General features: G+C 34.2%; 1 protein-coding gene and 9 non-coding genes across 19 annotated transcripts in view; all 10 read right to left on the bottom strand.

Moving 5' to 3' along the window:
- The window catches only part of LOC105606646 (uncharacterized), a 180,762-nt gene that overhangs the window by 99,855 nt on the left and 64,702 nt on the right, over positions 1-16,205 (bottom strand). For 5 of the 10 annotated variants that reach the window (XR_009597285.1, XR_009597284.1, XR_009597276.1 and 2 more), the window contains exons 12-21: positions 14,267-14,308; positions 13,351-13,400; positions 11,580-11,638; positions 9,187-9,270; positions 8,308-8,367; positions 7,332-7,402; positions 6,886-6,944; positions 5,899-5,982; positions 2,522-5,015; positions 311-398 (exon numbers count right to left, since the gene is read on the bottom strand). The gene's annotated coding sequence lies outside the window, so the exon portion shown is untranslated. The remainder of the gene's footprint in view (positions 1-310; positions 399-2,521; positions 5,016-5,898; positions 5,983-6,885; positions 6,945-7,331; positions 7,403-8,307; positions 8,368-9,186; positions 9,271-11,579; positions 11,639-13,350; positions 13,401-14,266; positions 14,309-16,205) is intronic. The other 5 variants (XR_009597280.1, XR_009597282.1, XR_009597277.1 and 2 more) reach the window with 2 other exon arrangements.
- LOC114109242 (small nucleolar RNA SNORD113/SNORD114 family) lies at positions 4,516-4,590 on the bottom strand. Its single transcript, XR_003585920.1, has one exon. It is a non-coding gene; the product is annotated as a small nucleolar RNA SNORD113/SNORD114 family (small nucleolar RNA).
- On the bottom strand, positions 5,490-5,567 carry LOC114109211 (small nucleolar RNA SNORD113/SNORD114 family). Its single transcript, XR_003585892.1, has one exon. It is a non-coding gene; the product is annotated as a small nucleolar RNA SNORD113/SNORD114 family (small nucleolar RNA).
- Positions 6,654-6,730, bottom strand: LOC114109205 (small nucleolar RNA SNORD113/SNORD114 family). Its single transcript, XR_003585886.1, has one exon. It is a non-coding gene; the product is annotated as a small nucleolar RNA SNORD113/SNORD114 family (small nucleolar RNA).
- Positions 7,152-7,226, bottom strand: LOC114109206 (small nucleolar RNA SNORD113/SNORD114 family). The gene has a single exon (XR_003585887.1). It is a non-coding gene; the product is annotated as a small nucleolar RNA SNORD113/SNORD114 family (small nucleolar RNA).
- LOC114109216 (small nucleolar RNA SNORD113/SNORD114 family) lies at positions 8,832-8,904 on the bottom strand. The gene has a single exon (XR_003585897.1). It is a non-coding gene; the product is annotated as a small nucleolar RNA SNORD113/SNORD114 family (small nucleolar RNA).
- LOC114109231 (small nucleolar RNA SNORD113/SNORD114 family) lies at positions 9,793-9,869 on the bottom strand. The gene has a single exon (XR_003585910.1). It is a non-coding gene; the product is annotated as a small nucleolar RNA SNORD113/SNORD114 family (small nucleolar RNA).
- LOC114109209 (small nucleolar RNA SNORD113/SNORD114 family) lies at positions 11,156-11,230 on the bottom strand. The gene has a single exon (XR_003585890.1). It is a non-coding gene; the product is annotated as a small nucleolar RNA SNORD113/SNORD114 family (small nucleolar RNA).
- On the bottom strand, positions 12,076-12,147 carry LOC114109239 (small nucleolar RNA SNORD113/SNORD114 family). Its single transcript, XR_003585918.1, has one exon. It is a non-coding gene; the product is annotated as a small nucleolar RNA SNORD113/SNORD114 family (small nucleolar RNA).
- On the bottom strand, positions 15,763-15,835 carry LOC114109222 (small nucleolar RNA SNORD113/SNORD114 family). Its single transcript, XR_003585902.1, has one exon. It is a non-coding gene; the product is annotated as a small nucleolar RNA SNORD113/SNORD114 family (small nucleolar RNA).

The following is a 16,205-nucleotide window of genomic DNA, read 5'->3' as shown; positions in this document are numbered from 1 at the left end:
TAGTTTCTGGAAAATTCCTAACATGTCTCCTAACAGACTCAGTGTTTAATATACCAATTAATCAACATCATGCTTCCTACCAACACCACCTTCATTATGAGGCTATGATTGGCCTTCCATCACTATATTTCATAGATTTTTGTTTTTTTGGCTGCATAGCATGTGGGATCATAGTTCCCTGAAAAGGGACTGAATCCACGTCCCTTGCAGCAGAAGGATGGAATTAAAACCACTAGACTGCCAAGGAAGTTCCAAGTCTTTATAGTGAATACCATTAGCTACGTCAGTAAGAAATTTAACTATTACTTACACTGGTTCCTGCACATAGATAGATGCAGCCATACATTTTTTGATCACAGGAATCATGGTAGAAACTTGAACAGCATTGAGAACCCATCCTGAGGAGTACAAAGCATAGCAGATGATAAAATAATTCAGGCCTTATGTCCATTGATCACTGCTTCCACATTTCATTTTCTTAGTCATTTAAATATATACTAATTGATGTTAATAATTCTGTCCCATGTCCTAAAAAAAGAACAACTCTTAACTCACTACTGACACAGAGCATTATCAGTGACTATATATTATCTCTGCCTATGCATGAGATAGTTAGCTAAAGAGGTCATACCCTTGATCCAATTATTTCTTAAAAAATACTCATACTTCCAAATTAAATTAATAGTATTTGTTGTCTCATCTCCCATAATTGAACAACACTTTACCCTCTTGATCTTTATTTACTCAAGTAATTGAATAGATTTGTTATTGATTTTTTTTGTAATAATAATGCCACCAAAATTCATGAACCACTAAGGTCCAAGAACTTTGTCCAGGACTAAATTCTAGGACTAGCATTCCTAGCCCGCCTCAGGATCACATCCAGCAGAGACAACAGACCAGGTCTCTTTCTGTATAGTACAACTCAGTGCCAGACACAGGCCATCCATCACCCCTGATGAATTCATACCCTACTAGCTGTCCTTTGTTGGTCCACAATTTGCCCTCTTTCTCCTCATTTATTTGCATACTTGTTGATTTTTAACTTTTAATTGACTAATATTAATTAAAAAATTTACATGAAGCACAAAACCTCAAGCACAAGAGCCTCAAGCATCCTTAACATCTGTGCATACAATAATTTCCCTCAGCAATTTTCAGTCTAGGTTTGCACCTACTCATTAAGGACCATGTGTGACATATGAATTGCATAATGGGCCCCAGCAAACTTCTTAGATTATACTTAATGCATGTTTTAAACAAAACAGTGAATATTCTTAAACAAGACACCCCCACCAGGATAAGAGCTTGGCCTATTGACTCACATTTGTCCCCTTGCTCCTAATACGGAATTCACTGCCATGGCAGGAGGCTTACCTTATTAGTTCAGTTCATTCTGAGTATAAGCAATGCAGATAAAACCTTGAGACATTCATCCCATTAACACCTGCTTTTCTCATGGCATTTTGTCAGTCACTTGTGTATCTATTATTTTATAGTGATTTATTTCTTTTTTTCTAAAGTAAACAAGCTACTTGAACTCAGACTCAGACTCAAAGCTGCTGCTAAGTCACTTCAGTTGTGTCTGACTCTGTGCTACCCCACAGACGGCAGCCCACCAGGCTCCCCTGTCCCTGGGATTCTCCAGGCAAGAACACTGGAGTGGGTTGCCATTTCCTTCTCCAATGCATGAAAGTGAAAAGTGAAAGTGAAGGCACTCAGTCGTGTCTGACTCTTAGCGACCCCATGGACTGCAGCCCACCAGGCTCCTCCGTCCATGGGATTTTCCAGGCAAGAGTGCTGGAGTGGGCTGCCATTGCCTTCTCCGCAGACTCGAAGCAAGAACAGACTAATTTGTTTCCCTGCCACTATCATTCTTCCCCAAAGTGTAACTTCCTCATCCGTTTACTGCTTAATGAGAACCTCCTTAATGAGGGTCTAAGTTATATTAATAGTAAGTCATGCCTCACCACATATTTTCATACTCGGATATGCTTCACCATTTTCATTTTATACACTGACATATTTGTTTATTCTTCCATTAAATTATTTAAGATAATAAAATCTAAATTCATGCACCACCAAAGACTGAGAATATATTCCTTGAACATTACTGAAATCTATCCCTTTCCACAGATGTAAACATAATTTTTTTGTCATGGACCTCAGTAGTTTGTAGATGTTTTGATCATAAAAAAATATTTCAAAATGCATTCCATTCCCATCATTGGTCCATGGCAGGCCTTTTTCTCATAATGTGAACGCATTGTGCGTGTCTGACTCTTTGTGACCCTATGGACTGTAACCCGCCAGGCTCCTCTGCCCATGGGATTCTCCAGGCAAGAATACTGGAGTGGGCTGCCAAGCCCTCTTCCAGAGGATCTTCCTTACCCAGGGATTGAACCCACATCTCCTGCATAGCAGAGAGATTCATTACCGCTGAGCTATTGAGGAAGCCCATGAACCCAATCAGAACTAAATATTTTTTCAGAACTAAACTACTGACTAGTATTATACTTACATCTCCAATGCGCTCTTCCTCATGATGAAAATAGCTTATATTGCTACCAACTAAGGAATGTTTAGGGAAAACCTAAAACAAAAATTTAAAGAGCTGTAAAACTGGATGACTGGTACTCAAACTGTTTTTAAAATCATCCAAAGTGATCCAATTAATCATAATCAAATTAATCATAAATTTTCATTTCTCATCATTCATACAGATCTGTCCTTGATCGATTTTGTTCATCTATGTAGTCATATACTCATTTCTTAAACATACTGGCAGTCCAGAGACCTTGGTCTTTTCAGTTCAGCTGCACCCATTTAGTGGTCTGCAAAGATAATGTTAAAAGAATGAGATATTTTCTCCATGTGCATGCATGCTCAGTTATATCTGACTCCTTGCAACCTCAATGACAGTGGCCCACCAGGCACCTCTGTCCATGGGATTTTCCAGGCAAGAATACTGGAGTGGTTGCCATTTCCTGCTCCAGGGGATCATCCCAACCCAGGGATTGCATCCGCATCTCCTGTGTCTCCTGTGGGTGGATTCTTTACCATCTGAGCCAACTGGAGAGCCCCCTTTCTCCATTAAATATTTAGATATTTATTAATTACTAAATTTGTTATTTCTTGAAAAATATGCTACCTGAAACTCAGCACTGACACACAGCAAGACCACTAATTATTATGACATATATTTGACTTTATCAGTGATGCTCTAGAAACATTGTTTCCTGATAGGCAGCATTAGCAGAACTTGGGAACATATTAGGAAGACAGATAAATGGAAACCACAGTAACTGTACTGAGTCAGAAATGCTGACTCTGGGACCAGCAACCTGTCATCTAACAAACCCTTTGGGTGATTCTGATCAAGTGTGAGAACCCTGCTGTACATTTACCGAACCAGAGAGGAAATACCTTTGATCTACTGGTTTCTTAACATAATGCTGCACTTCAGAACTAGATGAACAAAAATTTCTATCTAACCATCTACCTATTGATTCCTTAATTTATTCCTATAGACTACTGTAACAAGTCCCCCGTATCTATCTAAACCCCAGAATTAGATTCTTGAAAATTACAGAAATCTAACTAAAGACTTATTCCCACGGATAATAATATCAAATCTCCTTTTGAAATGAACTTCAATGATGCAGAAATGAATTAATCACAAGACACATTCAGAATGCATTCCATTCACATCATGGGTTCCTGCTTGACTCTTTCTCATTTAAATTCTACCTTCTTTAAAGATGTAAAAAAGAACCATCACAGACTCACTATCCACTCCACATTCAAGCACTGCAAATATCTTACATTTTCCTGCAGGTTGCTTCACTAAATTAATAGCTTAGATCTTCTTGACAGAGGAATGTTTGTAAACTGTGGTGCAAACCTAATCTGGAATAATAAGTAGCTGTGAAGGAGAATGTAAAAGCCTCAAACTTTTAGAAAATTATACTGAATTCAATAACTTCATAAAACTTGCCACACTGCATATCTTCAGCATATATCCATATTTGGTCTTCCTTAACGTTATTAGTTGATAGCTAGTAATTAGTAATTTTAATTTTCATCTGTCCATTCTTTAATTCATGAAGTAATTTCACAAACTATTCATGTTTTTAAATAAAATGAAAAATGCCAATAGTGCGGGTGCATGCCAAGTCACTTCATTTGTGTCCAACTCTTTGTAGCTCTTTGCAACCCTATGGATCATCCCCCACCAGATGACTCTGTCCGGGGATTCTCCTGGCAAGAGTACTGGAGTGCCCTCCTCCAGGAGATCTTCCTGAGCAAGGGATCAAAACGGTGTCTCTATGTCTCCTGTATTGGCAGATGAGTTGGGCATTCCTCTTTATCTACTTACTTCTATTTTATTCTACCATCACTCCATTAGTAATAATAAATCTTACTCGAGGATGTCAAAATAAGAATGTGATTCTTGATATATTTCTAAATCCATCTACCAGATCATTTCCAAAAGAGAGATTCAACTAATTATCTTTTGTGTTAGGAGTAACAGACACATAGTATTCATTGCCTATAATTCATTTGCCACCAGTTGACATCACGGGTCTATGTTTGAGTCTCTTTTCCTTCATTCATTTCTACTTCTGATCAACTAAATTAAATTAATTCATTGATAATGATATAATGCATACATGATTCCACAATCCCAGAACAAGATATTTGAATATCCTAAACATACTATATAGAATCCTATCTCATGTAGACTTTATCTCTTTGATCAATGAACTTCAATTTTTGTTAAACAACATAATATTTCATTATCAATTAATTTATATAATGTTTCAAATGATTTTTATATTTGGACATAGTCCGTTTTCATTATATTTATTATTTTTTAATATCACTGTGAAATCCTTAAACAAATAAACAAAGACAAGAACTTTAACATTTACTAACCTCTCTTACCCTCCTGAGAGAGGCAACATGATGATCTTAATCAGAGCAGAAGCTTAAATCAGCTTGTAGGATCCATTCTGGATAGTACCAAGCAGAGAAGATGATAAAAAATGGAGACATTCTCTCCATGTATTCACTTTTTCCATCAAAGAGTCATTTATGTATTTACTGATTAATGGTAATATTTATTTATTTTTCACTTAACAGATGAAGCATCAAAGTTGTACCAGATTCAGAGTAGAAACTATTACTTATTGTCTGCATCATCCTTGGATAAAGATATAATACACTTGATCCATCTAATATTGGCTTCAATTTATATTAGTATTCTTTTCATGACTATACATTTTAAGAATGAACAATATTTCAGCCTCTTCATCTTTACTTAAACACTTGTTTATTTATTCTGCCATTTATTCTTTTAGAGTAAGAGTTGGTAAAAATTCATGAACACAAAGACCAAGAACAATATCTTTATATTGAAAATATTCCTGACATCTGTCAATAGAATCAGTAGAATCAATAGAGGGATTGGGCTAGATTTCTTCCTGTTGGACCTCAGAGTTTCAGACACGTGAGTACTCATCGTATGTGTGACTCATACTCCACTAGTCTTCATCATTGGTCCAAGTAAGGAACTCATCCTTCATTCTCATATATATTTACTGATCAACTCATCAGTTCACTAATAATAGTAAAATAAATATCTGTGAATCACAAATACTCAAGGAAAAGATACTTAATATCTATCTATATACTCATTTGCCACATGGAATATACTTCCTTCATTGATCATCTTCATTGATATCAACACCAATTAAGCAACAGAACATCTCCTGTCACTTCTGTATTCATCTATAAACCATGGCTACTCTTCTTTGAATACATTTAATGCTATTTTTATTATCACAATGAATAAACAAACACCCAATCCAAGAGAAGAATTTGACAACTACTTACATGACCCACATGTATTTATACACAGGAAAACCAGCAGAGGCCCTGATCCCAGTCAAATGCTTAATAAATTCAGGTGCATCCATTCTGAGGAATACAAATCAGAGCAGATGATAACAAAATTGAAGGACACTATACTAATTTTAGTTTTTACATAGTTGCTTAGGAATATAGTACATTGGGATCATATTTATTAACTTATTCTTAACAAACAAAACAAGGTCAAGCTTGACAAAGACCAAGAATAAGAACAATTACTGTCATTTACTGTCTGCATCGTTCTTAGCCACAGAGGTCAAGGACCTGAACTTAATGAACTTCAGTATTATCAATCAATATTAAGAGTTTTCATTGACTCACCACATATATTAAGAGTGAATATACTCCAACATCTTCAATGTAATTTATTTACACTTGTACATTGATTTTTTTCTTTGGGCAATTTTTCATAGTAAGATGAAAAATTGATAAACTCAAGCCAAGAAAATTATTCTTTTGTTTTCCTAATATTTGTCTGTAATAGTATGCCAAATAGAAGCAACAGATTATATTTCATTTTTATTGGACCTCAGGCTTCCCTTGTGGCTAAGCTGGTAAAGAATCTGCCTGCAATATGGGAGACCTGGGTTGGGAAGATCCCGTAGAAAAGGGAAAGGCTACCCACACCAGTATCCTGGCCTGGAGAATTCTATGGACTGTACATTTCATGGGGTTGCAAAAAGTTGGACACAACTGAGTGACTTTCATTTTCACTTTTTTTGGACCTCAGAGTTTCAGGCACATATAGTATTCACCATCCATGACTCATACGCCATCAGTCATCATCACTGGTCCATGTATAGGCCTCTATTTCCTCATTCTTATCGGCATAAGTCTGTTGACTAATTCATTAATTAACCAATATTAATTACATTTTACACTTTTATAATACAGTGAATACATGAGAAAAAAGTTCTCAAAGACATAAATTTTAATTACTGTATTACTCACATCAGTCTATAGAGTCCAAGTCCACAGAAGATACTGAAACCCACTGGTGTGCGTCCATTCTGAGGAGTACAGAGCAAACAAACAAACAAAAAAAAACAACTAAGACTTTCTCTGAATTGGTCTTTGTTTTCTTCAGTTATGAGTACTATTTTTCATAATTTATGCTTATATATAAGCTTATATATAAAGATAATAACGTGATCCTTAGAAACACGATTCTAACATCTTTCCGTAAGATCACTGCAAACAGAGGCAGCAGACTTTGACTGGACCTCAGAGTTTCAGACACGAAGTGGTCATCGTCCGTGACTCATACTCCACCAACAGTCATCACTGGTCCAGACCTGAGCCCGTTTCTTCATTCTCATGCACATTTTTCATGATCGGTGCTTTGAATTACATTTTACAAAACCTCATGAAATACAAGAACTTGAACCTTTACTCACATTCTTCTCTAGGCTCTCAATACACAAAGGGAACCATGGAAAACGCATATATCCGCTTGAGTGCACTGATTCTGGGAGGCACAAGGAAAAATAAACAATGAAAAATCGAAATCTTTCTTTTCTCCCTCAGTCTTTGTTTTCATAATTTTTTGATTTACTCAGGTAACTATTAACTCTTCTAAACATATGTACATATGATCTATATATAAATTTATAATATTACAAAGTTGACATTCTCTACTTGAGACAGACCCAGGCTTATCAAACTGGGTCCTACTTATCAATGTCATTGTCTGCATGATCCTTAGAAAAGGGGGTGACATCACTGGTCCATTTACTTCTCAACAAGCATCAGTTTTCTCAGTTTATATTATTTCTCGCCTCACCACATACATTCATGGGTGGACAAGGCATCAGTATCACCATTATTTTTTTCCATGTCATTTATTAGTTCTGTTATGGATTCATTTATATTAATATAGAAACCTATGAATTGAAAATTATAAGAAGAATATAATTATATATTCCTAACATCAATCCATAGGCTCATTGATGAGAAAGGAAACAGATGAGATTTTTGTGTGTTGGCCTGCAGACTTCCAAACGTGTGGCATGTGAGTGACTTATGCCACACTGACCTGAAGCTAGGCGTCTTTCTCTCATTTTCCTCTACATTCCTTATACATTAATTCATCAATATACTAATTGAAATTAAGTAAATATACACGAACCACAGAAACACAAGCGCAAGAGCCTTCAGTATCATTCTTCTTTAGAATCATTGCCTAATTGAATATAGCTCTTCCATTAGTCACTATTGTAAAAATAGATTAAACACCATCCTGTTTCATACATTTCCAGTTTAATTGCTGGACCGTAGTTGGTCTCTTTTCTTATACTTAATACATTTTAAATTATTACATGGAAACCCTCAACACATCACCCAAACCAAGCACAAGCTTTGATTACTACTCACAGTGGGCTTAACGCTCCTACAGTGAGGCCACCATGAACTTCGAGGTTCAGCATTCTGTTTCTGAGAAGAACAAAGCAAAACACATAACAAAATCAAGACACTAAATCCATTATTGTGTGCACTCTGCCTTACACTTAGTCTATCAATTACTAATATACTAATTTGGAATGATACTTACAAATTTCCTTTTTTAAAAAATGAGTAATATTGAACTGGCTATGGACCCAGAATAAGAACATCTATATTAACATGAGCCAAAGAAGTTAAGGCACTCAAACCACTTATTTTGCTTAATGGAATTCAGTATTCTCAATATATTTTAGTGGTTTTTATTGCCTTACCACATATCTTCATGCTATTAATCTTCACTTTTTAGTATTTATACATTGTTTCTTAATTAATTGATCCACTTATAAGAAGAATCAAAATCCATGAAAATAATCTAAGAGAACAGTCCATTTAGATTCCTAAAATCAGCCTATAGGATCATTTCAAAAAGAGGCAATAGACTCTACGTCTTTTCCGTAGACCTCAGATTCCAGAATGAAGTTGTCATTGTCCATGACTCATACTCCACCAACGGTCATCATTGATCCACATTTCAGCCTCTTTTTATTCACTCTCCTGTACGCTAATTCCTTATTCCTAAATAATAGTTTCTAAAACTCTACAATTCATACAAAGCCAAAGAATAGGAAACTTGAGTATTCTACGTCTGTCCTTAGGATCATTTATCACATGATCTGTTTCATTAATTACTCTTACTCTACCCTAAATTTTAACTTTAAAAAAGGCTTGGAATAATCTCATATTTATCATTGGCCAATAAATATGCTTTTTAAAAACCTATCAAAAGAAGACAAAAACTTCACTACTCACATGGGCCTCTACACACCACAGGCATGGAGACAACCAGAGAGCACGTCCGTGAAAGAGCTTTTCAACCAGCTCCACTGGTCCATTCTGAGAGATACGAAGCAGAGTAGACGAGTCAATACAAAAGAGACCTTCTCTGAACTGATTTTCCTTTCCATATTTTATTTATTTAAATCACTTTGATAAGTCATTAATTTTTCATACTTGAATTTTTTTAACAAAAGGAATAACCTCAAATTTAAGATTGACGTAGAAAATAAAACTGACTCTAATGATCAGAAAATAAAAACTGACTCTGTGATCTTTGATCAGTTGATACCTAAGAGGCATCAGTGTTTTCAATTTCTATTAATAATAATTCTTGCCTCACCACATATCTTCACAGTTAGATAACACTTCACTCTCTTTTTATTTATCTATTCCTTTATTACTTCTTTAATACTCCTTCATCTATTTATTTACACTTCTTTAATAGTTACATTATTGATCCACTAACAATAATAAATTTAATCAAAGAACCCAGGGTAAGACTATGATCTCTATATATTTCTAGTATCTGTCTCCACAAGATCATTTCCAACAAAGGGATTTGATTAATCATGTTTTGTGTTAGACCTCAAAGTTCCAGACACGCATATTATTCACCATCTACAATTCATGAGGCATCAATTATCTTCATTGCTTCATGCTGACTTTCTTTTTTTTCATTCATTTCTACCTTTGTATAAAACCAATCATTAATTCATTAGTAATAATAAAATGAAAAAAAAGTCACACCATCCAAGAATAAGATCCCTGAATATCTCCAGTATCTATCTATAGAAATATTTCACACATGAACCGATGCTCTTTCCTTAACCAATGTCAATGCGGCACAATACTAATTTAAAAATATGTTTCACAGCATATTTATCATTGGCCATAACTTCTTTATTTAATACTTCAAATAATTCAAGGAATACATTTAAACACGTGACCCAATCTAAGGTGACAAACGTGACCATCATTCAACTTTTTCTTTTTCTGATCCAGAGGCAATAGGACAATCCTGATCACAGCAAAAGCTGAAATCAGCTGGAGCGTCATTTCTGCATAGTACCAAGCAGACTCCGGCGATATAAATTTGAGATATTCTATCCATTGAGCCCTACTTTCCACAATTCATACATAGTCACTTAGGTATTTATTAATTTATAAAAAAATGCATAATATACTTGATTCATCATTCATTTTAATTCATATTGATGTCATTTCTCTTTACTACACATTTAAGTAGACAACAATACTTAACCCATTTGTAGTCATTCAGTCATTTTTATTCATTTATGTACTTTTTGATTCTATCAGTAATATTATTATAATAATTTTAAGAAAAAATTTTAATTTAAAAAATTAAAATTAATTAAAAATTAAAATTTTTTAAAAAAATTTAAAAAATTATTATAACAATATTACTGACAGAATCAAAAAGTATATAAATGAATAAAAATGAATGTTTGTTTGTTAAGGGAAACACAATTAAGTATTGCTATATATATTAATTTATAGTAATATTATATACTATAGTACTATATACTATAGTATATAGTAATATTTAATTGTGTTTCCCTTAACAAAACAAACATCCAACTTGCAACAGACTCGGATCGATAATGGGCTACTACATATCAATGTCTATATCATCTTTACTCAAAAATACATAACATACTTCATTCATCAGTTATTCATTTTAAGTCATATTAATGTCATTTCTCTTTACTACACATTTAAGTAGAGAACAATACTTAACCCATTTTTAGTCATTCATTCATTTTTATTCATTTATATACTTTTTGATTCAGTCAGTAATATTGTTATAATAATTTTTTTAAAAACTTCATGACCCACGAAGAATAAAACAAGGTCCCTACATATTCCTGACATCTGCCTGTAGGGATACTCCCAACTAAGGAGATTAACTAGATTTCTTTCGCTGGACCTCAGAGTTTCAGACACACAGTATTCATTGTATCCAACTCATATGCCATCAGTCATCATCATTGGTCCAACCTTCAGACCCTTTTTCTTCATTCTGATCTACCTTTGTTTCCTGATCACTTTACTAATTCATTAATAACAATAAAATAAGTACCTATGAATCGAAAAACTGAAGGGCAACTCCTTCAATATGACTAACTTGTGCGTGAAGAATATTTTGGCTCATGGAATATATTTATTTCAATAATCAACTTCATTGCAGTAAGTATTGACTAATCAACTTTATTCTCATCTGTATAAGTTCATTAGTTACCTCATTATTACTAATGCTAATTATATTTCAAACTTTTCATAATACAGTGAATACAGAGAGAGAAAAGAGCTTTCAAAGACACAAATTTGCTTACTGCATTACTCACCTCGGTCTACAGAGCGTATGACCGTGGGAGATGCCGAAATCTGCTAATAGGCATCCATTCTGAGGAGTAAAAAGCAGAGGAGGTGATAGAAAAAAATTGAGACTATCTGTATATTGGTTCTTATTTTCTTCATTTCATTTACTCAGTCACAAAGGTATTTACATTTTCCATGGTTTACATATCTGTGAGCATAAATAGAAATATAATGATACGATCCTTAGACAAAGAGCTAATTCCTTTGGTCTATATATTTCTTTATGTGCATCAGTTTCTCTAATTTAGATTAATATTATTTCTGGCCCCACGAAATACACTATCGTTGATAAGGCTTCATTCTTGTTTTTAGTTATATTTTGTTTATTGGTTCTATCATTGATCAATTTATATTAATAATATAGAAATTCATGAATCCAAAATTAGAATAATAATATTGTTGTTTACTCCTATCACTGATCCATAGAATAATTTGCAACAGAGGAGATAGATTTTGTTTCTGTTGAACAAAAAGTATTTACCACGGTATTTACCATATATAATTCACACGCCATCAGACATCATCATTGATCCAGGTTTGGACCTCTTTTTCTTCCTCCCATCTACTTCTGTTTAGTGATTAGTTCATTAATTTACTAATCATAATTAAATAAATATCTGAGTCACAAAAGCTCAGGGATAAGAGCCTTCAGTAGCTTCCTCATTTTTCTTTACAATCACTGCTTAATTGAGTATACTTCTTTCATTAATCACCCTCATTATTCTAAAGCTAGATTAATCAACCCAGTGTTTCATACATTTCCAATTTAATCACTGGACCATGGTTAGTATTTTTTTATCCTGAATATATTTTTCAATACTTCAAAGAATAAACTAAACAAACCACCCAAAGTAAAATCAGAACACTCTTATGTTGGTTTCTAAGTACAGGCAAATTTAGAGGCTGCTCTGACCAAGGCGTATGCTTAAATCAGTCGGAATGTGTCCATTCCAAAACATGATTGAGATGCTTTCTCTATTAATCTTTGGATCTACATTTCATTATTCAGTGACTATGCTATATATTACCAAGGTTAATACATAACTCTTTGCTAGAAAATAAACCACACTGAACACTCTACTAATGCAGAATAAATACTGGCCATTATTTATATTATCTATAACATCTAGCTGGAGGAAATATGCTTGAAGCATTTATTTTTTAACTAACTTACTGTTTGTTTCTTATTTCTAGCCTTACACGCTCAATCGCTCAGTTGTGTCCGATTCTTTGTGACCCCATGAACTTCAGCCCACCAGGCTTCTCTGTCCATGGAATTTTCCAGGCAAGAATACTGGAGCGGGTTGCCATTTCCTGAGTGGGTTGTCATTTGCTACTGCAGGGGATCTTCCTGAACCAGGAATCAAACTCACATCTCTTGTGTCTCCTGCATTGGTAGGCAGATTCTGTTTTGACTACACCACCCAGGGAGGCCTTCTAGCCTTACATTTATAATAAAGCAGTTGTTATAAAATACATATCTATGCTGGAAAACAAAACCTTCAAGTATCTCTAACATCTTTCCATAGACTCATTTGGTTTTTTTCTGAATTTACATTTTGCTGATTATGTACACGGTTGCAAATATTGATAAATCAACATAATGGTTCATGTCAGTTCCAAATGTATTAGGGGGCCATGGTTGGCCTTTTAAAATTATATTGTTATTTTTTAATATTATAGTTAACATCCTAAACAAATCACCACAAGAAATAAGACTATAACTTTGACTCTTACCTAGAGCTCCTGACCAGGAAAGATCTTTAAATTAGCTTGGCACACCCACCCTGAGTACAAAGCAGAGAAAATGAAAAGAACTAAGATATCATGTTTATTAATCCATGCATTTCATCTTTCATTACACCAGTAGCTTAGGTATCTATTTATTAGGGTTACTATTTACTGACGTTTCCCTGAAGAAAGTGAACATCAAGCTTAACACTGAGCCAGAATAGGAAGAGTAATTATTACATGTACTTTCTATAGCATCATTAGCCAAAGACATGACTTTCTGAACTGAACCAGTCTTTTTAACATTTATTTACAGATTCTCTTACTTCCTGGGACATTACTAGAGTTGGACAATGCTTCAAACTCTTTATTTATTTGTATACAGTTGACCCTTGAACAACACAAGTTTAAATTCTCTGGGTCCATTTATACACAAATTTTTTTCAGTAAACACAGTACTTATGTTTTTCTTTTAGGGATCTTGAAATTGACTAAGTATGGGAAAACTTTGTGTTTGATTAGAGATCACAATATGTGATATGAAAAGAATCAGGGTTTGATTTTATCTAAACTATTTCAGACCCCTGTCCTTGAGTGAGTCATTTAACAGTTCCTTTGATTTTCAAGCACAGATAGCCTTATGTGACAAAACTATGTCTTTATAGAGGGAGGCTTAAATCAACTGTGATTCAAATTAAAATTGATAATACATTGTACATTAATTAATTGAGTAATTAACTGTGAAAATAAATAAAATGGTCTTCCTTTTTTCTTCTTAATTGACCACAGATGTACTGAATTGGCCTACATAAGACCTCCATTCATTTAATTTGTACTTGTAGCCATTTATCCCTTTCAATAATAGAGTTAACACCCATGACAAACCACCAAACCAGAAGCAATTACTTTGACTGTTACTTACATAAGTTTCTACAGTCCTTAATTGAATCATTGAGCATCCATTCTGTAGAGTACAAAGCAAATATTAAAATAGACAGATAAGACAGGCAGGTAGAAAAATAAGGCAACCTAGATTCAGGTTTTTTTAGTTAAACTCAAGTCAACTAAACAAGTGATGAGGCATAAACGCTAGTACTTATTGTTTATTAAAACTCTGAATGACATAATGATTGATTGAACCAAGTATTAAATTTAATGAATATAATGAGCACCTCTGAAACTAACATCAGACAGAAGAATAAGCACTGTGACTATTACGCGGCTGTGTGCATGCACTCTATCCGGTCAGGTGAGAGCTATAGCTGTTCAGTTGCTAAATCGTGTCACAGCCCCATGGACTGTAGCCCACCAGGCTCCTCTGCCCATGGAATTCTCCAGACAAGAATACTGGAGTGGGTTGCCATTTCCTTTTCCAGGTGATCTTCCCGATGCAGGGATTGAACCCAGGTCTCCTGCATTGCAGGCAGATTCTTTACAGTCTAACCAACGGGGGAAGCCCATGAGCTGTAACACCTTTCCAAATGAAATTTGTGTGGAAAGAACTCAGGTAATCTCAACCTTAGATTCAAGCACATTCTCAGCGATTGTCCATGCCTCTTCCACCTTCAAAAATGTATTTATATATATAACTACACATGGAGCCATCTTATCTTACATTTCTTAAAGAAACTACACCAACAACCAGGAAGAGAAATACTCTCTAAATATAACAACCATTCCAAAACTTAAGAGCCTAGCTCCAGTTCCTTTATCTAGATAGCAATTGTTAGAAGTGGATTAATCACTCTCCTTGTTTCACAACAAATGGTCCAAGTAACTGATTAAAATATTAACTTATTACTTGATACATTTATAATAGTAACATTAATATTTGTGACACAAAAGAATCAGGACAGTATTAATGCCTGTCCATATGCTCATCAGGCACAGGAAAAAGATTAGATAATTTTTTTAATTAAAAAGTAACAAAGATCATTCGATTAATCATAACTGGTCATGTGACATATTCTTAACATAGATCCCTGTATAAAGCCTTCTCTCTATTAGGTAGATAGTTAATCAATAATTAAGTAAAAGCTTTGCCCTTCTCTCAATAAAACAAAAACTAACAAACCAGCCCAGAAATAGAGCATGAGCTCTTTACATCCACTTATGCAAATGTTCTTTACCCAAAGTGGTAAGCTTTAGTCAATTTATTTTACTGGAACCCAGTGCTTAAGAAATGTATTAATAATGATTTTTATATTACATATATTATATTATACTCTGTCATATTTGAACCAGGAATAAACCATTTTGTCCTTATTCATTTATACTTTCTTGATTTATTCATGCATTGATTTACTGAAAATACAATACTAACAAGCCCAAACACAAGAACAAACTCTTGAATATTTTTAAATCCTTGAGCAAGCTCATTTCCTATAGAGATAACAAAGAGAAATGAATCTTTTTACAATGGACCTCAGAGTTATAGGGTTTAATCAAAGTCCTTGACTTCAGACACCCCAGGGTACTCATCATCGATCCAGGCTAAATAATCTTTTACTTCATTTATACCTTTATTTATTGATCCATTCACTGATCCACCAACAGAAATAACATCAATGGCCGTGAATAGAAAAAAATGCCAAGAACAAGATCCTTAGAAATGACCAAGATCTGTATGCAGGCTCTTTTCCCATAAACTAGATCTTTCTCAACAGATGCAACCTCTTTTCTAGTGGTTCTCATTGAGGTATGTATGGATCAGTGAACACCCCTGCTTCATATGCATCTTACTCCAGCTCTCGTGCACTTTCCTAATCTAAATAATTCAATTAAGTCTAATGAAAAAATTCACTCCAAAATCTTATGACAACATCTTTTGACTAGTACTATTATATTTGAGTCATTAGGAT

The sequence above is a fragment of the Ovis aries genome, chromosome 18, assembly GCF_016772045.2.
Source record: "Ovis aries strain OAR_USU_Benz2616 breed Rambouillet chromosome 18, ARS-UI_Ramb_v3.0, whole genome shotgun sequence".
NCBI lineage: Eukaryota > Metazoa > Chordata > Mammalia > Artiodactyla > Bovidae > Ovis > Ovis aries.
The sequence above is the reverse complement of the archived record's forward strand: the minus strand, read 5'-3'. Positions and strand labels throughout refer to the sequence as shown.